Source organism: Gallus gallus, chromosome Z, assembly GCF_016699485.2.
Source record: "Gallus gallus isolate bGalGal1 chromosome Z, bGalGal1.mat.broiler.GRCg7b, whole genome shotgun sequence".
In the NCBI taxonomy this organism is placed as follows: domain Eukaryota; kingdom Metazoa; phylum Chordata; class Aves; order Galliformes; family Phasianidae; genus Gallus; species Gallus gallus.
Window position 1 is genome coordinate 22,313,486 of NC_052572.1, and position 23,546 is coordinate 22,337,031.

Genomic DNA, 23,546 nt, shown 5'->3' on the forward strand with positions numbered 1-23,546 from the left:
CAAATCACACGAGATAGTAAAATTAGAAAATTAAGCTGTAACGCTTTCAAAGTTTAAAAAGTTAAACAACTTTTTAAGATTTTTTGCCATATGTCAAGGATGTATGAGGTTGTTTCTCAAGATAGCTTGCCTGCATGCTTTGTAACACATGCAGGAATTTCCCTTCTCCTCCTCCATATTCACTTCACTTCTAAATTCAAGCCCTGATGAGCACAATCTGTACAAGACAGGGATATTATGATAATAAGGAAGATATTTCTATTGTGCAGTTAAAAATATGTCTGTTCGAAAGATATTTAAATGAACCTAGTAGATTTACAAATTACCTTGATGCTTTTATTCCCTCCTTGTATTATTGTATTTATAGGTGTTTTTAGGCAAATATTTTTTGCAATGTGTAGGGTAAAGACATGCTGCAGATAGCATCATTCGTCTGATTATTTCAAGGAACCTTTTAAAAATCTTACATCACATTCAAATGTTAGTTTTTTAAGTCCCAGTGAGAACTGAAGCAACATAGCTGCAGTCTGTCAGAAAACGAGAATATTTCTTTGACCTTGACTACTGTGTTCAGTTTTGGGCATCTCAGTACAGAAAGGACACTGAGATGCTGGAGCAGGTCCAAAAAAGGATAACAAAGCTTGTGAAGGGCTTGGAGAATATGCCCTATGAGGAGAGACTGAAGGAACTGGGGCTGTTCAGTCTGGGGAAAAGGAGGCTGAGGGGAGACATTATTGCTCTCTTCCAATATCTGAAAGGTGCTTACAGCGAGAGCAGGGTTGGTCTCTTCCCACTGGTGACAGGTGACAGGACGAGGGGAAATGGCCTCAAGTTGCGCCAGAGTAAGTTTAGGTTGGATATCAGGAAAACCTTCTTTACAGAAAAGGTTGTTAAGCACTGGAATAGTCTCCCCAGGGAGGTGGTTGAGTCACCATCCCTGGATGTGTTTAAAAACCGTTTGGATGTGGTACTCAAAGACATGATTTAGCGGAGGGTTGTTAGAGTTAGGGTAATATAGTCAGGTTGTGGTTGGACTCGATGATCTTGAAGGTCTTTTCCAACCTGAGCAATTCTGTGATTCTATGGTTCTATGATTCTACAACTATAAACACCTAGCAGCCCTTCTGACTTACAGCTTTTCATTTAGAATTATGGACATTTACAACAATCTCTATCTTATTAGTGAATCCTGAATTTCTCCTAAGCTAGAACAAGAAATACTGCTAGACAGCATATGTAATATAGTTTCAGACAGCATCTATTAACTCTGAAGTAATTGTCTTCCACTGCATTTGCCTGAGGTCTTTCATGATCATTTTTATAGTAACAAGTTTTTGGGGTTTCCTTTGTCCACACCAACTCCTTCACTTGATTCTTCTTTAATAAATTGTTCCAAGGTTGTATGCCATCACTAGTCTTCGTCTCAAAAAGCATATTTTCCTCCTAGCTGGTGTCTTGCATAGCAGTTGCTGTATCTTTAATCACGTAAGTTTTACTGAAGTAGTCTCAAGGTTGAGTTGCTTTAACTGTCCTGTCTGTATCTATAATGAGTTTTTGGTTTTGAAATACATGGTTCATGCGTATCTTCCCTTAGATGTCATTGCTATCTGCACTTTGGCTGTTAAAGTACACGAAATTTTTTTAACTTTCCTTCCTTATAAACATCACTGCCTCTTTTAATGAAGTTGGCCTCGGTCACCTCCACAGTGGCAGCAGAGCCACAACTTCTGTCTGGCCCTGCTACATGGAAGGTCACCAGACCACAAGCTGCACCAGGGACCGGTGGCCACCCCAGAAGTTTCAAGTGTCTGCTTTGACATCAGCCACCACACTCAGGTCACCTTCATGGCCCATCTTTTGAGCCATGCTGTGCATTTAAAAGATAAGGGCTCAATAGTGCGTTCCCTGAGTGTTGGTCTCTCTGCTTGGAGGACTGGCAGTAAAATTACCGCTATTGTCAATACTGATTGACTGCCTTGATACTGATACCCACTTAAGATCAGCTGCTGTGTGTACATAAGCTGTCACAGGGCACCAGACAAAAATGTCAGTCTGTATCAACCTGGGCTGGCTGGTAACCAGTAAACTAAATGTAGAAAATGGCACGTCCTGAAGACTCAGCCCAAGTGGTGCCCAGGTGCTCAAAATAGCATCTAAATGTGCTGGGTGTTTAAAAATACACTGTCTCACTTGGATGTCAGACTGGGCAGGAGGACTTATGCCAATTAACTTAGGCATGTCTTAAAAAAATCGCACGCAACTTTAAATAGAAATTGAGAAGAAGAAAAGATTAGAAAAATCTGTGACAGAGCTGCTGAGCTTGCAGCCCTGCCACACTCTGCTGCTCACAGGCCAGAAGACATGTCGGAAGTTTTTTCTACATTTTACATTGATAAAAACACCAAAACTCTGATTTGGTATACCATTTCACCACACACTTTATTTTTCAAAATTAGTTGCTAAAATATAGGCTATCACACAAATGTTGTATTCACTGTAGAACAATCACTCCTCAGTATGTATGCAGAGAAAGATTCCTTCTGCTCAGCAAGACATGGGCAGCTTTATTCAAAATGGTGGCTGGTTGCACGTGGATGAACCAAGATGAGAACTTTAACTTCCTGTCAAAGCTAGGGGGGGCTTTCAGGACAGTGAGGGTTAGCCAGGGAGTGTCAAGACAAGCAAGAGACCGATGTTCAGAGGTGGCGGATGAGAGGAGATAAGCACCAGCTTGTTTTAAATGTAAGCAACCAGCACATGCAAATTAGAAATGAAATTTCTATTCTTGTGCTAACTGCCTGGCATGGATGGCTTCATGGCTTCACTGATATTGTTGTTCACTTTGTGAAAGCAAAACGTTTTTTAACCCTGTTTTTGGAGGCAGACGAAGTTTCAAAAAGTATTCAGTCACAAACTCATCATCTCATTGGCTTTGAATTTATTACAGTAAAGAAAACAAAAAGTTCACTTTCTTTCAAATTCTCAAACCCAGCAAAATCCAGTGGCCAATATCTAAACCCTCCATAGCTAAAAAGGCAGTACTAGAAACATTTTCGCAAATTCTAATGAGATTTCTTACACCTCCCTGCACAACTTGAAGTAAGATCACGGCTCTTGAGGAAAAAGACACCCGTTCCGTGGCAGTATCCCTCTGTGCATTTTCTAAGATCACGTGCAGCTGAGAGGAAAGGCTTCCAGTATTGTGACACCAGATCCACCGAACTGCATGTACCTATGATAAGGACAGAAAACACAGTAACCTTCCCCACGGAGCTGCCTTCCTGGTGGGCACAGGAGACGAGGTGTTTGTGCAGATGCCAGAAGTCTGAATTCTAGGACACCGGTGGAGCGTGATCCCAAGGCAGTGACGGGGCACAGAGAGCACTTGCCAGGTCTCCTCCTCCCTCTTGGCCCCCAGACAGGAGTCTGAGCCGTTACTGGTCCAAGTTGTACATGGTTGCCCCCCAGCCAACACACTCCTGTTGCCTGGTGTGTGCCTTGAAAGGAGAAAGAGAACTACAGACCTGAGAACTCTGAATGTTGCACAGGTGCAGAAGCTGTTGTGGAGGCATGGAGCCTTAAAAAACCCACTGGCCAGGTTGCTCTGTCTTTTGCTGGCCAGCTGGAACCTGCTGTGCCATCACACAATTCTGTGATGCACTGCACCACAAAGCAGTGAGAATCAGCCTCCATGCCAGGGTGGCTTGACCTCTGCAATTTCAGAAAATCTGAACACTAATGGGGCTGTTAGGAAAGGCAGACCAAATGAGCAAAATGATCAGGAGAAAAGACGTGCAGTACTTCATGAAACACATAATTCAGAAAATTAATAATAATAAAAAAAAGGTCAGAAAAATATAACCAGACATAAAGGTTCCTGCTCAGATTTGTGAGTATCAGGCATTAACCAAGTGCATGGATGGCAGAAAGCAGGAATATTGGATTGCTCTGCGTCTGTGCCATGCAGAAGTGTTGATGGCAATGCTTGGGTCTACCTGTTCATCTCCTGAGCTGCTGTTGCAACTGCACCTTCTGAACTGCAAGGCTGTAGATGTTTGAATTTAACTGAGAGGAGGGCTGTCAGAATCATGTCATATTTCTGAGTATGAGTATGACAGCCTGCACAATTCACGTCAGAATTTTCTTTTTCTGTACAGTAATCACTAATGGGAACATAAAAGCCTCCTACAGTTTTTGTGCATGTTTAGTCTCTGAGCAGCAGGAAGACGTTGATGAGTGATGAATAGGAGCCCCTTCTTTATTGCTCTAAAACTCTGTTGGTGTACTTGCACTTGGAATTATGGGACAGCATATCCCTGGTGATAACCTGCAGTTAGTGAAGTTGCACAAGGGATATAAGGTAAACGTAAGAAGCTGGGCAGGACCTAGATGTAAGTATTTTCCATGCTACCAGTTCATTAGCACAGGAAAAAGCTTGAAATCAAATTATTTCAGCTTGATTTTTTCCCCACCTAAAATTATCAGTTGCTAAAAAATAAATTTGAGTGTATTTATTCAGGACCAGATGGGTTCAGTCACCTTCAGAATTAGGGTTCTTGATGCAGATGGAGTCAAGGTCATCTAAAAGAATCTAACATGCAGGGTCCAGAAGTCCCTACAGGAACACTCTTAACCTAAAACAACTTGTAAGCATCTGCTCTCAAAAAACTTTTTCTACATTTTCTCAAATAAGATGGCAACATGTTGGATTTGGGCACTGTTTTCTTGAGTGTAGTAATAGCAGAACAGCACCTCTAGAGGCTAGGATCCGAAGTGCCTTAAGTTTCCCCAGAACAGAGCGTCTACCGTATGTGTGCATCTGCAGCAGCATGGGCTGTCTGCAACAGTACTGGACAGGGACGTGGAGCTGGAGGAGCTGGGATGGGGGAGACCCCCACCAAAAACCGCATGTCCAAGGGAAAGAGAGTTTGCTTCCAGATTCAGGCTGAACTATGAAAAGAAATGTGGTAGGTTTTTGGACAGGGGTATTTCTCAACTTCTACTGCAAGAAAAGAGAACATAAAGGTTCTGCTTGATTAGCAAAGCTTTACTGATTCCTGGCAGATGGGTAAAGAAATGAAAGGCAAATGATGCAGATGGAGGCTCATCTCCTTTGTGTTGTAGCTGGAAATTTGGGTTTTAATGGCCCAAGCATTGCAACCTAAAGGGAGATTGTCAGAAGTCTCCATTTTGGAAAAGAAAGATAAATCAAATCTCTGCATCTAATCATTTTTCCTTATCAGTCTTGTCTGTGACTGAGATGACATTTTGAATATGACATAAATACATTCTGCCCTTGTTGTAAGACTCTCTCTCGTAATAGACTTTGATATGAATCCATTCTATCATGCTTTCCCTTGTCATTAAAACACATGAAACCCATGTTATAATAACATCATCTACAGTATTCCAAAGTAACCTGGAGACACTGTTGTAAAGAGCTATGTGCACTATTATTTTCACATTTTTCCAGTTTGCAGACATAATGCGACTCTGGTCTCTGAGTATTTAACCAAACAAACAAAAAGCCACAAAAAGCAGATTTCCATTTTACTTTCAATGGTTTTACTTAATTTTTTATGCCTGATGTTTTTGCACAGTTCCAAAAGTCTAAAATACAACTTAGAAAACCACTGAGAATTAATGGCAGCAACTTATACTCCTCATAATTAACAATTCTCAGTCACTCCAGTCTGGCTTGTGCCACCTTCACCTGTGTCCCACCCATCAGAAACCCAGCCTGAACACACTCACCCAACCTCAACACCACAAGGAAGTGTAAGGGCTCCACCTCCACTGTGTCTTCACTCCATTCTGAAAATGAAGCTTTTTGCAGCATCTCCCGCCTATGTGCTTGTCATTCAGCCTCTGATTCAAAAGTATCAATCCTGAAGTCCATTGTTATACCTACTTTCATAGTTAGTCCAAATAATGTCAGGATGCAAATGAGAAACCTAAATGAGGTCCAGGAGAAATTAAAAATTCTGTTGGGCTGACAAGTATTTTTCAAATGTCATCTTTAAAGAAGTTCAGCCTTTGTTATGGAAGGAAAGAAACTGTCCCAAAATGGCTTGTACCTAAGAAAATGTTTAAGTGTCATGAGGAAATCTGATACCTTTAGTCTTGCGCTTTCTTCATGGGGAAGAGCAGGGAAATATCTCGCTGCTTCTCCATTTTCCTCTCCTTTCTGGACACTCAAAAAGGTGAGGGTCAGAGAGTGGAGTTTCAGGGGAATGCTTTAATGTTGCTTTAAGGTTGACATCTGCTTGTAAAATGTTCTCCTTGTGCCACCAAGTTTGGCACAGGTGCACGAAGCAAGCTGGAGAAGAAGCACCCCCAGTCTCCCTGCAGTCCCCAAGGGTAGATGTCTTGTCCTGATGGAACACAGTTGCAGTGGCCTTACTGCACAACCAAATGCAAACAGTGTCACGTACTGAAAGCTGTCATGTTCCACTTAGATTGTGCCTACCCCCCAGCCCTGTATTTTAGGGGGAGGAGATCATCCATATAAGGGCTGAGATCTCTTTTTAGTTCTTTTTGCAACACTGCACAGCGGGCTCTTGAAACACAGATCTGACGGGTACAGCAATGCCACCCTTCAGAAGTGCATCTGCAATCTGTGTCCCAGCTGATCTCACAGAGGGGCTCAGAGGCACCAGGAAACTCACCCCATGTCATGGAAAGCATCTCTGCCTCCCTGCCTTGAGGTACCAAGCCACTCCTGTAGACAGGCTGAACAGTCCCATTTTTCTGCCCTTTCGTCTTTCTCCTCTGACTACTTTCAATTACAGGACTGATGTAATAGTGCAGGGATTAATCCCAGCACCAAGTATGCTGAGTGGGACACCTAAACTCGCTCAAATGTGATAGGTCTGAAGAAGCGTAAATGGAAATGTAGGGCTGAAAGGGGAAGGCAGGAGCTGGGGCCTACACATATTGCAGACAAAACAGCTTATAGGCATGTAGTGAGCTGGAGGCAGCATCACCCTCAGCCAGTTACACAGCTGTGCTGCATGGGGCCATGCATGTGATGATGGGTTGTGCCTTCTGTTTGACCTGACCGCCTTGCTCAGGACGAGGTGCTCCTCAGCTTAGCATCTTCAAGCCATACTCCTGTCTACTCCAAAACTGGTTTTGGTGGCTGATCAGATCAAACACCCAACTCCCTCAAATTGTAGGGGGAAGTAATAGAAGGCAAAGCTGGAAAGTTCTGTTGTATTTTCTCCATTGTCTAGCTGAGAAGAGAGATTCGTGTGCAGAAGAGTATCTCCAGCTGGCTGCAGCCTGGTGGGCATTGTAGCTGGTCAGCACCACCTACATTCTCCTTCCTCCACAAAAATGAAGGTAGACAGTAAGCACTAAAGAGGAATTGGCACCACTAAGCTAGTTTGAAATACGCTGCAAATATTTCATGAAGTGTCCAAGGTGAGATTTACGGTCACCATTCATTCAAAAGTATGTGTAACAATTCATCCAGGGTCATACATTAGAAACTAGCTCTCCCTTTTAAAGGAAATTGCTCTGCTTTCACTCAAAATCTGTGTGCTTCTTATGATCACACAGTATCTCATAAGCAACTCATTCCAGTATGAGTTCTATATGCTGCTAATGATGTATTAAACCTAGTTTCACAGTACTTTGTGACACAAAAGATAGCTAATGTCTGTTCAGCTGTTTTTTTTTTTAATTTTTCTTGGGGATTTTTCACATCTTGATGGGGCTGAGACTTCACATACGTGTATGCTTATAGAGTTTGCATGCATATAAAAACATATCAGGATCTAAAATGTTTTGGAATGTTTAGAAAAGACCTAAAATCTTGATGGTTTACTTGCAAATCTGCATAATTTTCTTTTTTACTTAGAGGTCATGTTCTAGTTCAATCCCAATCATAATCAATCAGTGTAAGCCCCAGATAAGGATTGCCTGACAGCTGGATATTAGAAGAAAGCTCTTCTTCATGCATGTTTAAAAAACTCAACCATTAATCTTGCCATGAAATCTCAGCTAAATTATTGTGGAATATTACATCAAAGTTATCCACTGATCAGCAATGTGACTTATTTTCTGACAAGTACAACTTTGTCATTTTTATCTGATGGTCATCACATCTTCACACAAAAATAGCTTCCTTTTTTTTTTTTTATTCTCTCCCTTTTTCACCAAAATTGACTACAGTGCAGATTTGTATTCTTGGCATTCTCATTCAGTTTGATGAGTTTTAGGAAAGTCGAATTGTTGTTTTTTCCCCAGAAGCAAAACAAACACTGCCCTTAATTGATAACAACACAATTTAACTGCCCTATAAACAGTCATTTTAACTCCATGATATGTGGCTGCTGCTTCAACATTTAAGCAATGGAAATGACATCATTATCAGACAACTCTAGATGATGAAAAATGACCGACATTAGGGAACACTGCGAACCCAAGAATTCTTCAGCTATCAGTCATCACCATGATAATGTATTTTCTTCTATCTGCAAGTATAGACCTATGATGAGGATGAACTTGCAAGGGAAAGAAATACACTTTGCAGAGGATGTTTGTATAATTAAGCAGCAGCAACAACACCTCAGGGATTCTGCATTTCTGAGGGGAATCTCTGCAGAGAAGCCCACAGAAGTCTGTATGCTGAGATTTCAGCCACACAAGAAATGTAATGATGTCCAAGGAATGTTGTCTTAGGGATGCTCTGTGGTTATCAAAATAGAATTTTGTGGTGATTCCTTTTTAGAATGAAACTTGCTCTTTTATGCCCAGGTTTCCCTGTAGGTCTTTTGTCAGCAGCATTGTGCAGAGGGACTGTACAGCAGCAGTACACACTCTCCGGTGTCTGCTATTCCAAGGGCAGCACCAAAACCTACAGAGCATAGAGTGCTCCCAAAAAGCAGTAGCTGCACAGGAGCTTCCACAAATCATGCTGAGATCACACACAGAGACTCAGCCTCCCAAGTGAGCTCCCATGTGGTAGGAAGGGGAGTGATGCAAGGAAGGTGATTTCAAGCTCAATGTGGAGACTGGCTGAAGCAGAAGATGCTGCATGAGTTTTGAGTAAGAATGGGTGATTTCTGATTAGTGAGAGCTACTCAATTACAGGTAGCAACACCCCAAGAAACAGAAACTTGTCTAAAGTCACCACAATGCCACCTGTGCTGTGTACTTGTAGCTTCCCAACTGTGTTTAGATGGGTCAGAGGGACATCCAGGTCAGACATAGCCAGGCAATGCAGGAAGCCTTGGAGAGACAGCATGCCCTTGAGAGCTCTAAAGCAAAGGCTGTGTTGGTAAGGAACAACTGGGACTTTGTAAAACTCTGGGTAACTTGAGTTTCTGTACTGATAAGAAAAATTGTAACTATTGAGCATGTCAGAGCAAGGAAGCGTAAGGGGCCTTGGCAATCTGCTAGAGCAGCAATGCACTCACAGGTCTCTGTTGCCCTGTCCCTTACCAAAGACTTTCTCTACACCAGCCCATTGTCAGCTTTCCTTCCTCTAATAACTGCATGTGTGCACAATTAATTCCCTGAAGCATGCTCAGCTATGACATGTAGCCTCCTGTGCATGCCAGGAATATCTGAGCACTCCAGTCCTGTAAGCAATAGGAGGACAATTCTATTCTTTTGGACACTATGGGGAACAAATGAAAACATTCAGCTCCACAGTGTCTGGGTGTTGCACTTCAGGCAAAAGGAAAGACTCTTCCTCAGTTACTCCAAAGTTGTTTGTGAAAGGATACAGTGAAAACTGGGCAATGAAATCCCAGAGTTCACGGAAGTCCATCATTGCAGGTGTTGTGGAAATCATTTTTCAAGGTGAAAAGGTTCTTGAGTTCAAAACGTTTTGGTTTTTTTTTTCAATACAAAAAGAAGAGAGAAGCACTTCTTTACAAATACTAAGTGAAATACTTGTCTCCCTTTTCTTCTGTTTAAATATTAAATAATTACAGAAAGACTTAACAAATCGTTATGTGCCACAATGAAAGGTTTCCACTGAAATGATCTATGACCTTTCAAACAGTGGTGTCAATACATAATGTAAATTTTATAACAGGCCTCATCAATCTGTCACTCTACAAAAAAAAAAAAAAAGAAAGAAAGAGAGAAAGAAAGAGAGAAAGAAAGAGAGAAAGAAAGAAAGAAAGAAAGAAAGAAAGAAAGAAAGAAAGAGAGAAAGAGAGAAAGAGAGAAAGAAAGAAAGAAAGAAAGAAAGAAAGAAAGAAAGAAAGAAAGAAAGAAAGAAAGAAAGAAAGAAAGAAAGAAAGAAAGAAAGAAAGAAAGAAAGAGAAAGAGAGAAAGAGAGAAAGAGAGAAAGAAAGAGAGAAAGAAAGGGAAGGAAGGAAGGAAGGAAGGAAGGAAGGAAGGAAGGAAGGAAGGAAAGGAAGGAATTTTGAAATAGTTTTTTCTTTTACCTTTCTAATGGGTTGAATGGTACAGATCACAAACCCCAGATGAAGGGTCACTTTTCCAAAATCCCCAGCTTCCAGAATCATATCACATCTTCCTATGTTTTATGTTCATCAACTCTCTCCACCAAAAGCAGGAAACTACAGGAAAAATGCAGTTGTTATTTGGATTTTGCTTTGTTTTGCCTTTTTTAAGAACATTTCAAGAATGCTTTTATCCCCGTGCTTATTAAAAGCTTGAAAATATGATTCATAGAGGCTCAAAAGCTGGCAATTAAATAAAGGGAAGCACAGATTTACAGCTCCATTATCCCAAAGCCAGTGCTGATCTTGGTGGGACAGAAGGGGGAAGCTGACACATGTTTTTTCATGCTGAGGCTCAAGCATAGCAATGCTTCACAGCCCAGGGCATGGGCCACTCATGTCCCAGGATCCTCACTGAGGTACAGCTCTGGGGTTTGGGCTCTCAAAAGTTAGAAGGGGCCACAGCACTTTCTGAACAAACCCTGATAGTGATTTCCATGCTGTATTTTTGTATGCTATAAACATCAACAAAAATTCTGCCCTATGCTCAGAATGGGAAAGATTTCTTGCAGCGGTCTTTACACACCGAGCTTTCTAGCCAAATATGGGTACTGACATTCATCTAACTCTCATTACTACCATGCTTAATGATACTACAACCCCACTGTTGCAGTGTGAAGGCACTTCAAAGGGAGCCCTAGATGGGCTCAGCCGCATGTCCAGCAAGGAGTAGTACGGGACTTTCAGATATTGCCCACTTCTCCCTTTGGCTGGAGGGAGTTACAGCCAGTGCTGCCTTTTCTGCCCATTTCTCAGCTCCTAACTGTGATGTAGCAGGGAGGGAAGATGGGAGGACTGTTTGCAAGCCCAGGGAAGCGTTGTCAAGAGGCTTGAGTCAGGATCAGTGCTGAGTCAGAACTGTCACCTTTGTAGGTGGGGAGGTGAGGAATCCACTGATCATTGTGATCCTCAGTGAAGACAAGTGAAATCTGTACTGTAACATGGACTAACATTCAGGAATAATTTACTATTGAGCAGTGGATGATCTAAATGCTGCCACTGTTTTCTTGATCCATGACATACCTTAACATTGCCTTTGGAAGTCTCACCCTAGGAAATCTTTTCAGAGGTAAAGATTTTAAAGGGCATTGCCTCCTGGAGGAAAGGGCTCTTTCTGAAAGTGCCTTTGGTATGTCTTTCATTGTACTTTGTCTGCCAGGGAAATAAGGCCTCATCCTAGCCCCCTCAGACATGGCTTTGGGCAGCAGGATACACTCGCAAGAGAAGCCCCAGGTAGCAGCTCACCTCACTGCTGTAGTGGTGATTATTCCTCAATTTGATGCTGAATAGTGTTTGAAATTTCACCAAGGTATATCTTGCTGATTCACCAGCTCCACTTGCGGCACTGTGGCAGGGGAGTTCGCAGAGCCCCAGGTAGCTTGCATGCCGCACACTGTGGGGTCATAGAAAAATGGGCTAGTTGCAGCCATCCAGTGACGGGCAAAGAAGACTCCCCTTCTGCCTCACCACCACATTCGGCTGGATGATGATGTCATTCTTCTCTCCTAGTCATTTTTTCTGGGATTGTTTTGTTGGTTTGTTTGTTTGTTGGCTTTATTGGTAGGTGACCAGAAAGAGTGTCAGCAAACAGTAAATGTGGTGCGTGTCACTCAGATATTCCATTTACCAGGGCACTGCAAAACAGCAGTGTAGGTCCACATGAATCCAGAGAGCTTTGGGCCCACATTCAAACCTGATATTTCCCTAACATCTAAGAGCTCATATCTATAAGGTGTTGGCAGACAAACTCTTCTGCAACTCATTCGCCATAAGGAGTTTTTAATTCATTTCCTGAAGCTGTAGTCTAAGTTGCATTAACAAGGAGAGATAGAATATGTAGGTCTTAATGGAGTTAAACAGGTATGAGGATTTAATTGGTTTCAGCAAGGAGGCACTACTGAAGAAAAGAGGATATTAATACATCCTGGTATATAAGCACCCATGAAGACGATGGAAATAGGGAATTCTGTGAAGAGAAATACAAAAACCATTGACCGGACCACTGACCACAATTGGATTATGACAATATCCACTAAGTAAAGAAGATCCACAACTCTCTGTTAAAAAGACCACAATTTCCTTCTCCGATTTATTTTCAGACCTACTATTCTTAATAGCAACAATAATTCCTGTCCACAAGAGTAATGCCAGCTAATAGGTTTTGTGGCTGGTCTATTCTGAAAGATAATAAGAATGACAATATCTTGAATTTGCCACATCCTATCATTATTCAGAGGGAGCAAGGATCCCTTAACTATCAAAGCTATGTCAAGTGGAAGTGAGGGAAATAAAAACACGATGTAGATTTCTCCAGTGGCAATCAGAGAGAAAAGATTCAAAGCTGAAAATTCATTGCACATTCTCTGGATGAGTCACAGAAATCCAAAATAACCCCAAAATGATATGAACGCTTTAAAAAAAAAAAAAAAAGAATAAATTCATCTCTAGGAAACAATCTCGGGGAAATTATTCCAGGAAAGAATTCGTTCACTATACATACGGCATTGCATGTCACATGGTCTAATTATAGGAATGAAGGCAACATAGGAATTAGATGGTCTTTTCAAGCCTGTGACGACTGTGAACAAAGAATGTAATTACACATCGAGCCCGTTGATTAACCAATTACTAGTTAAAGCAGATTTAGACTTTAAATTAATTTGGCTCTGAATTCTGGGGATTTCGGGGCTAAGATAAACAGTGTTTGAAGATTAATTATCCTTGTCTAAGATGAAGGAACTAATTTCAATTTTGTTAGCATGTCGAAAGACTCTGGCTGCTGCATGGGAGAGGGTAGACTGCAAATCTCAGCAGTATTGAACGGATTGATTAAAGTGAATTCTGAGGCTCCTAATCACTCTAATCCTCACAGAGAGTGGTGATATTACAGACTATAATGTGCAAGGCCAAATTAATGTTTAAATGAAAAACAGACCAACATTTACCTAGAGGAGAAAGTGCACTGTCTCCAAAGCACTGAGGAAATCCTACCAAAAAGTAACAGAGGCAGTAGAGAGGGGACACTGGAGCACAGCTCTCTGTGCATCTTTGTCCAAAGACTAATAGCAGGAAAAGAAAGGCACCGTTGTGGTACCTGTCATTTTCCTGTGTAGTGTCAGTATCAATCCACAGTATCACGACAGAACTTCACAGGAGTCTTAACATGACACTGTAGTACTGCCAACAGTTCTGCTATGGAATTTTGTAAAGCAAAAACTTCTCATTTCGATTGCTATTCCAGAGTGCAGGTAGGTTTCCTCATCAGCATGCCTAGCAAGGTATTCAACTGCCTGAAGTCCCATGGTGTGCAGGACAGTGTTCACAGTGTGTTCGTGCTAAGTGCCCCAAGCCAGGCACTCCCAGGCCATTACTGCTCTCCTCCATGAAATGCCCCTGAGCTGCAACCATCAGGAGTCAACCTTTGGTTTCATGCCAGCAGCACACAATCATAGAATCGGGGAATATCCTAAGTTGGAAGGACCATCAAGTCAAACTCTTAGCTCCTAGCTCCTCCACCTTGGACATCAAGGATTTCCCCAGCAAACCCTTATCTAAATGCTGGATGCTTTATGTATAGGTGGTTAAATGCAATCAACAAATTCCTTGAGTGAGTGCCTTTCAGGGAAGCTCCTGCAGAGCACAGTTCTACCACTGCCTGCTGAGTACCAAGTCCATCTCAAAGTGAAGTGTTACCTAGTACAGTTCAGTGTTGAATGTCCCTTAGCGTATTTCCACCAAAGTCTGTATAAGGCATTGCAATTCACAAGAACAAGCAGAATGGCCAAATTCTGTTTTTAAAATCCAAAGCCATAGATTTGGAACTCCTTATGTTAGATGTTGTAACAGCGGAGAAAGACGGCCCACAACTCAGCAGTACAGATTTAAGGTTGTAGACAATGGTGAAATAGATGAAAGGTTACACCTTGCTTGCAGAAAAAAGAAGGTCCAATGGGGTTTCCAGACATCAGAGAAGTACAGCAGATCTTGCAGCATTTGAAACTTCATGGAAAGGAGCAAAAAGCATCTGCATCTGGCACTGACCAGCTTCCAACTTGTGCTGAGTATGACTTGTATGCTCCTGTCTTGAGCCAGCAAGTGGCCATGTGGGAACCTGAACTGGGAAAGGAGCTACAAGCCCTGGGCATCAGCACTGAAGCTGACATTGCTGCCCTTAAGCAGAGTGCACTGTGTCTCTTGTCTCCTTTTCTCAATGGTACTGGTCATGGAAGTAGTGGCATAAGGTTTTACCTGTGCAGGGCCTAGGCATTTACCTTGAGTAAGCAGCAAGACATGTGTGTGTACAGTTTCTTTCACCGAAAGCATTTTACTTCAAACAGATTGGTGCTGTCATGGCTAGTGCAAACAAATGCCCACAAGCATGAGATACTGCAGTGTGAACTGCCATCAGGTGTAGGTAAACCTGGAGCCCTGGATTTATTCCCGTAAAGGCTGACATTGCCCTTCAGTCACCAGAAGATGATTAATGGCCCTTTAAGCTTGTAAGCATGCACATGTGAGCATGCACATGTTCTAGACACTAGAAAGTGTCTAGAAGTATCTGATGCAAAATCTTGTGCGATCTTATGTCATTTTCATAGGGGGAGTGATTTAAATGTACTTTTGGCTAAAATTATTAATTTTTATAATATTAGTATTTTTAGTAGTTGAATTTCAGAATGATTCAGAATCCAGTTTTGGAGGAAACCTTCTTATGGTAGGTGCTGCACAAACACATGTCTATATGCCCTAAATCCCAGCTGCAGGAAATTGCACTGCCTCCTCTTGTGCTTCCAGACACCAGGGATCTGTCCTTCATCATGCAGCTGGGGGACATGCACAGGATATAGATTTAGGGTGAAACTTGAGGTGAGCTGCAGGATGACAGAGAAGAGGCATATGTCTCTGTGAGAATGCTGTGAAAAGCAGAATTACTGAGAGCACCTCTGAGGAGAAGGACTGGAGATGTTGGTTGATGAGAAATTCAAAATGAAACAGCAGTATGCACTAGCAGCCCAGAAGTCAAACTATTCTGGGCTGCATCAAGAAGCATAGCCAACAGAGGAAGGAAGGTGATTATTCCCCTCTGCTCTGCCCTCATGAGGCCCCATCTGAAGTACTGCATCCAGGCCTGGGGCTCCCAGCACAAGAAAGACACAGAGCTCCTGGAGCGGGTCCAGAAGAGGCCACTAAGATGAGCGGAGGACTGGAGCAGCTCTCCTACAAGTAACGGGATGAGGGAGCTGGGTTTGTCCAGCCAGGAGAAGAGAAAGCTCCTGGGAGACCGCACTGCAGCCTTGAAATACTTAAAAGGAGTTTATAATCAGGAAGGAGACTGACTTTTTACACAGTCTGATAGTGACAGGACAAGGGTGAATGGTGTTAAACTAAAAGAGGGTGTTGAGGCCCTGGCACAGGCTGCCCAGAGAAGCTGTGGATACCCCATCCCTGGAGGCGTTCAAGGCCAGGTTGGCTGGGGCTGTGGTCAGCCTGATCTGGTGTCTGGCAGCCCTGCCCATGGCTGGGAGTTGGAACTGGGCAGACTTTAAGGTCCCTTCCAGCACCAACCGTTCTATGATTCTATGATATCTAGAACATCAGCATCACTTCAAGTGTATATTTAAAACCAAATTTTTTTTCAAATGTGAGATAATTCATTTTGCCCCAGGGTTTCCTGCATAGTTCATTCTGATCCAGTGGGTGTTGTCCCTTCTGTTAGCAGGGGGTTGTAACTAGATGGTGTTTAATGTCCCTTCCATCTCAAGCCATTCTTCTGTAATGTGATTCTATGACTGTTGATAACTGCTGTTACATGCACCTCACTTGCATACAATGGACAGTTTTTCAGCATATACATTCTAGGGACAAGATGTGTATCTTATGTGCAGGCATCACTTTCATCCAGGGAATTCATCCTTAAAGAAAACGTACCCCTGTGAACTCCAAACCTTGGTTTAGTTCAAAACATTGAGATAAGAAAATAACTTCACACAAATAATTTTTCAAAGTACAGAAGCCAACCTTTTCCCCTCCTTCCTCTCCTCTGTGAGGCACACTTTCACATCTCCTGTTTAATGTCTATTGATGACCTGGATGAGGGAATTGAGTGAATCCTCAGTAAGTTTGCAGATGACACCAAGCTGGGAGGAGGTGTTGATCTGACTAGCGGTAGGAAGGCTCTACAGAGGAATCTGGACAGGCTGGATCACTGAGCTGAGGTCAATGGGATGAAGTTCAACACAAGCAAGTGCCAGGTCCTGTACTTTGGCCACAACAACACCAGGTAACACTACAGGCTTGGGGAAGAGTGCCTGGAAGACCATGTGGAAGGAATAGACCTGAGAGTGTTGGTCAGTGCTCAGCTAAGCATGAACCAGCAGTGTTCCCAGGTAGCCAAGAAGGCCAATGGCATCCTGGCTTGTATCAGAAATAGTGCTGACAGCAGGAGCAGTGAGGTAGTCACCCCCCTGTACTCAGAACGGCTGGGGCTACCCCTCTAGTACAGTGTCCAGTTTTGGGCCCCTCACAACAAGAAAGACATTGAGGCCCTGGAACGTGTCCAGAGAAGGGCAACAAAGCTGGTGAAGGGTCTGGAGCACAGGCCTTATGAGGAGTGTCTGAGAGAACTGGGATCGTTGAGTCTGGAGAAGAGGAAGCTCAGGGGAGACCTTATTGCTCTCTACAACTACCAGAAAGGAGGTTGTAGCAAGGTGGGGTTTGGCCTCTTCTCCCAGGTAACTAGCAATAGGATAGGAGAGAATGCCAGGAAATTGCGTCAGGAGAGATTCTATTTGGATATTAGGAAAAATTTCTTTTCAGAAAGAGTGGTCAGGTGCTGGAATGGGCTGCCCAGGGAAGTGGTTGAGTCATTGTCCCTGGAGGTGTTCAAGAAACATTTAGATGTTGTACTAAGGGACCTGGTTTAGTGAGGAAGTATTGGTAGTAGGTGGACAATTGGGCTGGATTATCTTGGAGGTCTTTTCCAAATTTGGTTATTCTATGATTCTATGATCTTCTCTAGCACTCACTGTCTCCCACAGTGCTTATCCAGCAGTAAAGAAAATTTATCTCCTGTGTTTCAAAAGGAATTCTGCAAGCTTCAGGACACATGAGCCCTGGCTGTGCACCTGGAGCCACAGGGAAGCCAAATCTACATGCAGCTCCAGTAGGTCCTTGGTAAGCCATCATGAATGGGCTGGCAGCTAGGACAGGTGTGCGCTGAAAAAGCCAGGTACCTTGTAAGATGATGCTCTGCTCTCCTGTATATGTGTATAAAGTAACATATTTTTCACTGCCCTTGCTTTCAGAAACAAGGCGTTGTTTTGGATGGAATTTAAATAAAATAGCAGCTTGAGTCAGATACATTTGGCAGAAAGAGGAGTAACTGAACACAAACACAATGGAAAATATTTTGCAGGACCTCTCTTAGCAGGAGGTGCCACCAGCTCTGCCTGGAGCCATGAATTACTCATCTCTGCCCCTGCATCTCACAAGAGTCCCACAGTCCTGGTGGCACAATGCCTTGTTGGGATAGGGCAGGCAGGAGTCTTGCTGGGTGCAGGCTGGGCTGGGGTGCTCGGTGGCTTTGGATGTGAGAGCTGAGCACCCCTGTCCAGGTCATGCCTGGCTGCATCCCTCAGCCAGAAACATCACCAGCCTGCAGCAGGGCTGGGCAGCACAGCCTTTCCTCTACTGAAGCCACTTTCAAGCATGTATTTAGTCATTGACTTGTTTCTGAGAGCTGCTGAGCAACCAGAAGCTCCAGCCCATGCAAGAGACTCAGAAACATGTTTCTCTTCAGCGTTGTACACCAGGGCTGGTGTGTCTTCTGCTGCACTCCACAGCTGCTTGTGCTGCCACATCCTGTGGCTTGAGTGCTTTCAACTCCCCTGAGAACCCAAGAGATACATGAGGTGCTCAGATATGAATAGGTAAACCCAGAATGTCTTCACAGCTTTCAGGAAGCATGCCCAGTAGCCAGAGGCCACCACTTTTGTGGCCTACAAGAGAAAACAGGCAAATGTCCCGTGGGCAGCCCAACTCAGAGGGCCATCAGGTGCTCAGGACAGACTGCCCAAACTTCTCTGGTAGCCTCCCTTGGGGCTCTGCCCTCCAGAAGAAGATGAGGATGTTGTTGTACTGCTACTGTGGTGAGTTATATCTGGGTGCCAAGGAGTGAGCTGTACAACTGAACAACTCAGATAGAGAAAAACCCTCTTGACCAAGAGCAGCCCCGCCATCATCCACGTCTCAGCAGGTGCAAGGAGAGGTGTGAATCAGCCCAGTCCTGCATGCCACTTATCCTCTACCTTTCTAGTCTTTTTAGGAAAGAAAATTTCTGTGCCATCATGCTAGAGTGCTCTTATGATCAAATAACAGTCCAGACAGCCAAGAGATCTGGAGGGGTGAAACAGCCACAGGAGTATCTTAGACCTGAATTCTATCACTACAGGCAGGACAGAGTCAGTCCCAGCCACATGGCATAGCAAATTCAATTGCATCCTTAGGCATGGCTAAGGAAAAATAGCAGAGATTTCACCTGTGGGGTCATTGCACTGGAAGCACCTGGAAAACATTTTCTAGGTACTTTCAAAGTCACACCAGGGAACAAAGGTGACAGGAATCACTTTCCTTCTGATTTTGATTGTGCAGATTACATGTATTACACAGCTGCTACTCTACCCCATTGGATTAGACCTACTGAAACACCTGGGTATTAATTTCCTACAAAGTCCATTGCCAAGATACATATGCAAACACGAAAGATCTTGACTTCTAAATTCCCCTTGGAACTAGCTTTAGTTTTGGACTTTCTCACTGCAGAGTCATTCCATTTGCTTCAGCCTCATGTGTTTAAAAATATTAGAAGTAAAGATTCAGAAGAAAAAATAAAAACAAACATGGATACACTCAGCCAGTTGTGTAGTTTGCCCACAGAGGCACACACATACCTCAAAGGTAATCTTTATAGTTGCAGCAATGTAGGGTGAAATCCAGTCCTGGATTATTTGAATGCTACATGTAGTAGCCAGTGATGACTGAATTAGCCAGTGCTCTTAAAAATCCAGCCGTACATTCTTGACATTGAGTGTCTGCATTAGTGAAGACCACAAGCTGTCTACTCAGTGTGCAAAGCAATACCCTTTGTAATTCCTTCTAAATTTATTGTCTTTAATGTTGTGTAGTCTTATTGTTCTCATGCTGTGGGATGGGGCCAGGGGGGAGAAGCTGATGAGTTCTGGCTGTGCCCTTCAGAATCTGGAATATCTCACTCAAATGCTTTTTAACTCTGCTCCTTGCTCTGCTAGAGAAAGTTTTCTTTTACTATCATTCTTACCATTTCTCATCCTATGGGACATTTCTAGGAGGACTAGTTCTTTACTGTAGTAGATCTTGCTGTACGTTGAAACTGGGATTAATCAGAGCTTCTAGGTCAAATTGAGGATGAGAGTCTCACACATGGGCAGTTTTGAGAAGTGCACAGATGAGAAGTGCTGCAGGAATGGTAAATGTTCAGATAGCAGAGGTAAACGTTCAGGCAGGACATAACCCTTCTCCTTCCTCTGAGCAGTGCTGCCATAGGAGCACCATCATCACAGGTACCAATGCCATTGCACATCCCAGGGGACATTAACATGTGCAAGATATTTCTGCACCGTAGTGAGCTGCTTCACTCAGTGCGATGTGAGGTAGCTGTTGAGATCAAGTAGATGCACACAACTATGGACTCACTGCTGACAGTGGGTTATCGGGGTGCAAGCACTAAGCTGGCTTCTGTGGGACAGCTGGCCAAGTCTGTGTGGTTTTGTTTTGAGAAGTAGCAGTAGGTGCAAAGGTGTGGGATGTGGATGAAGAAGTTAGTAGCATCGCTAGATACTCAAGGCTCCCAAGCACCAGGGCCTGATTTGTATTGCACAAATGCAGTTTTGCTACTCCTGACTCTATGCTGATTAGGAGAAACACAACCCACTGCATTTTGCAGTTGTAGATATGTTGTAAATCCTGTCTTGTGCTTCTTCTTACTCAGCTACTAGCAAAATAAGTCCCACATATCTGATGGAAGAAAGTTGTTTTCTGTGTGGTTTGGGACAACCAATGACAGCACCAAGGCAATTTCAGAGTGTCTGGATATCTGTATACTAGCTGCCACCGTCCTAAATCATGCAGTACCCCTTTTGCCAAGGTATTCCTGGTTGCTGAATCCAAGCCATCTGAGATAAGGTGAGTAGGTATCTACCTAAGCATGCATAAAGGCAAATGGGAAATAGGTTGTGAATGCTCCAGTTCTTATTCTAAAATAAGTCCACAGGGCACATTGGTTACTTTCCTCTGGAAGTCCTAGGGCTCTCATGTTGGAAATGAGGTTGGATGATGTGCCCCAGCAGTCACGTATGGTAGAGGTGAGATTGGAATTAGAGAGCCAGGTCCCCGTCTCACTGTCCCACTGGCAGGCCAGTAGGCCATATCGACACTGTAATTATACATTCCACTTTTGCCTCTGGGGCATTTTACTAGAGCAAGATAATTAAGCTCTCCTTCTGGATATCCTCTTTTAATGAAATGGTGCACGTAACACAGCTTGGTATTTATTAACGATAATGAGTTTTTAAAACAATTTGAGGCAGCAGCTCACCTTTCACTTGTGTGGTTGCAGTGCATGTCCAGCATCATTCCCAATTTAATGATGCCACACGTCTCGGGTCAGTCTCCTTTAGAAGGCAGTCTGCAACATAAAATACAGCAGCCTCCATTTGCAGTCAGGTCATTATGAATGAAAAGCAGGTCCAGGTTTGAGCTAACACAAGCAGATGCTGCCTTCCCCCTCTGTTTGAGGTGCTGATGGAGGTTTATTAATTTTTAGCACAAGGTCACAAGTTTACTTGCCCACTGAATCTGAGTTAGTGACCTCGTATCTCATAGGCAAGCAAACACAAGCCTTCAATATCTGACACTCACAATGTTTCTTAACAAGGAAAAGCAAAAATGTAAACCTCAAATTTACAAGAGCCAGCTGAGGTTACACATTAATACCTTGGCTGCTGGAGCAGAGATGGTCTGATTAGGGCAGTGTAGCTTTCTGTCCCTAAGAGACCACAGCAGCCAAAGTCACACCGGTGGCTTCTCGCTGCAGCGAAGGGCTGCAATGCACTATGCAGGAAACCCTGGGGCAAAATGAATTATCTCACATAAAAAAAAAATAATAATAATAAAAAAAAAAATTTGGTTTTAAATATACACTTGAAGTGATGCTGATGTTCTAGATATCATAGAATCATAGAATGGTTGCTGCTGGAAGGGACCTTAAAGTCCGCCCAGTTCCAACTCGCAGCCATGGGCAGGGCTGCCAGACACCAGATCAGGCTGACCACAGCCCCAGCCAACCTGGCCTTGAACGCCTCCAGGGATGGGGTATCCACAGCTTCTCTGGGCAGCCTGTGCCAGGGCCTCAACACCCTCTTTTAGTTTAACACCATTCACCCTTGTCCTGTCACTATCAGACTGTGTAAAAAGTCAGTCTCCTTCCTGATTATAAACTCCTTTTAAGTATTTCAAGGCTGCAGTGCGGTCTCCCAGGAGCCTTCTCTTCTCCTGGCTGGACAAACCCAGCTCCCTCATCCCGTTACTTGTAGGAGAGCTGCTCCAGTCCTCCGCTCATCTTAGTGGCCTCTTCTGGACCCGCTCCAGGAGCTCTGTGTCTTTCTTGTGCTGGGAGCCCCAGGCCTGGATGCAGTAGTTCAGATGGGGCCTCATGAGGGCAGAGCAGAGGGGATAATCACCTTCCTTCCTCTGCTGGCCACCGCTGCTGGAAACCTGAATGATTTGAGAGTTTTCAGTATGGTTTTCCTTTTCCAGGACACCAGGCTAGAAGCTCTGGAAGGTGAGTGGTTCCGTGCATGGCCCAGACCAGATCTGACTCTGGAAGACTGGAGGTGTGCTCTTGGTGAGATGCATGCAGAGCCTTCAAAAAAGGATGCATGTTGCCACATTATGACAATATGGTGATGCTGCTGTGCAAGCAGTCAAGGCTGCATACTCACAAATGGAGTATGATGGGTGCAGGATGCAGCACTGAGTCTGGGAATCACCACCATCTCCTTACTGCAAACCATCCCAGGAGACAGAAGGACCCTCCAGGACTCCCCACCATTTCAACAAATGCCAGTGTCAGGGCAGCAGTTCAGGGCAAGCAATTCGTTTCCCAGTGGGGTTGGGAGCTATTCAGAAGCCAAAACCTGTTGGCAGGTGCAGGAATACAAGAGACTCACTCAGAGATTCCGTGCTTGGAAATAAACCCCACAGCACTTCCCTTCATGCTGGTCCTGCATGCTCATGCACCACAGGAGCACTGAGCAGCAGGTGCATCTAGCTGCTCTGGCTGCATGTGTATTAATACAAGACAGCACAACTTGATGGGATGGCTTATAAGCTGCACGGGGCCCAAACTGGCTCACCTTCCCCAGGGGATCAGCTCTACCAAGGACTGAGGAGTTGCACTGGCTTATGCCCAAGCTGAGCTTAGCACAAATACTGCTTAACTTTTCCATGAGACATTAGTGATTCTAATAAATCCCCACATAACACCTTCATTAAGCGGGATTTACTGTAATATGCGATATATGCTTTATGCCTCACCTGCATAAACAGCCATGTTAACACTATAAATTACAGCATTCCTATTAATGGATTGCAGGCACCTCAACCAAGGTGAAATGCTTAATGGTTTTCAGCACGCACCCAAATTACAAGAAGCGTGGAGCAGAGTGGTTACAGAGTGCACGAGTGCTGTAAGCCTTGCAAAATTGTTCTTCTAAAAAAAAAAATAGAAAGAAGAAAAGATCTAACCTCCCAAAGTTTTGCATAGTGCAGCATTAGCACTAGACTTCAAGGCTGGGTAACGGAAATTGGCTCTGATTTTTTTGAGATATGCATTACATCATAGTCTTCTTTTAGGGCATTATGTCATTCCTGCTGAGACGCATTATCTCGGCTTGGCCCAGCATTAGCGATTTTTGCAGGCCTACTGCAGTGTTCCCAAAGCACTGCTGGGAACCACAGATTGAA

At 43.6% G+C, this 23,546-nt stretch overlaps 1 protein-coding gene across 14 annotated transcripts in view; it reads right to left on the minus strand.

Moving 5' to 3' along the window:
- Positions 1–23,546, minus strand: part of LOC107051951 — a 222,388-nt gene that overhangs the window by 110,566 nt on the left and 88,276 nt on the right. For 3 of the 14 annotated variants that reach the window (XR_006932415.1, XR_006932409.1, XR_005843152.2), the window contains one exon: positions 21,118–21,207. The exons of the other annotated variants lie outside the window; for them this stretch is intronic. The gene's annotated coding sequence lies outside the window, so the exon portion shown is untranslated. The remainder of the gene's footprint in view (positions 1–21,117; positions 21,208–23,546) is intronic. 14 annotated transcript variants of the gene reach the window in all.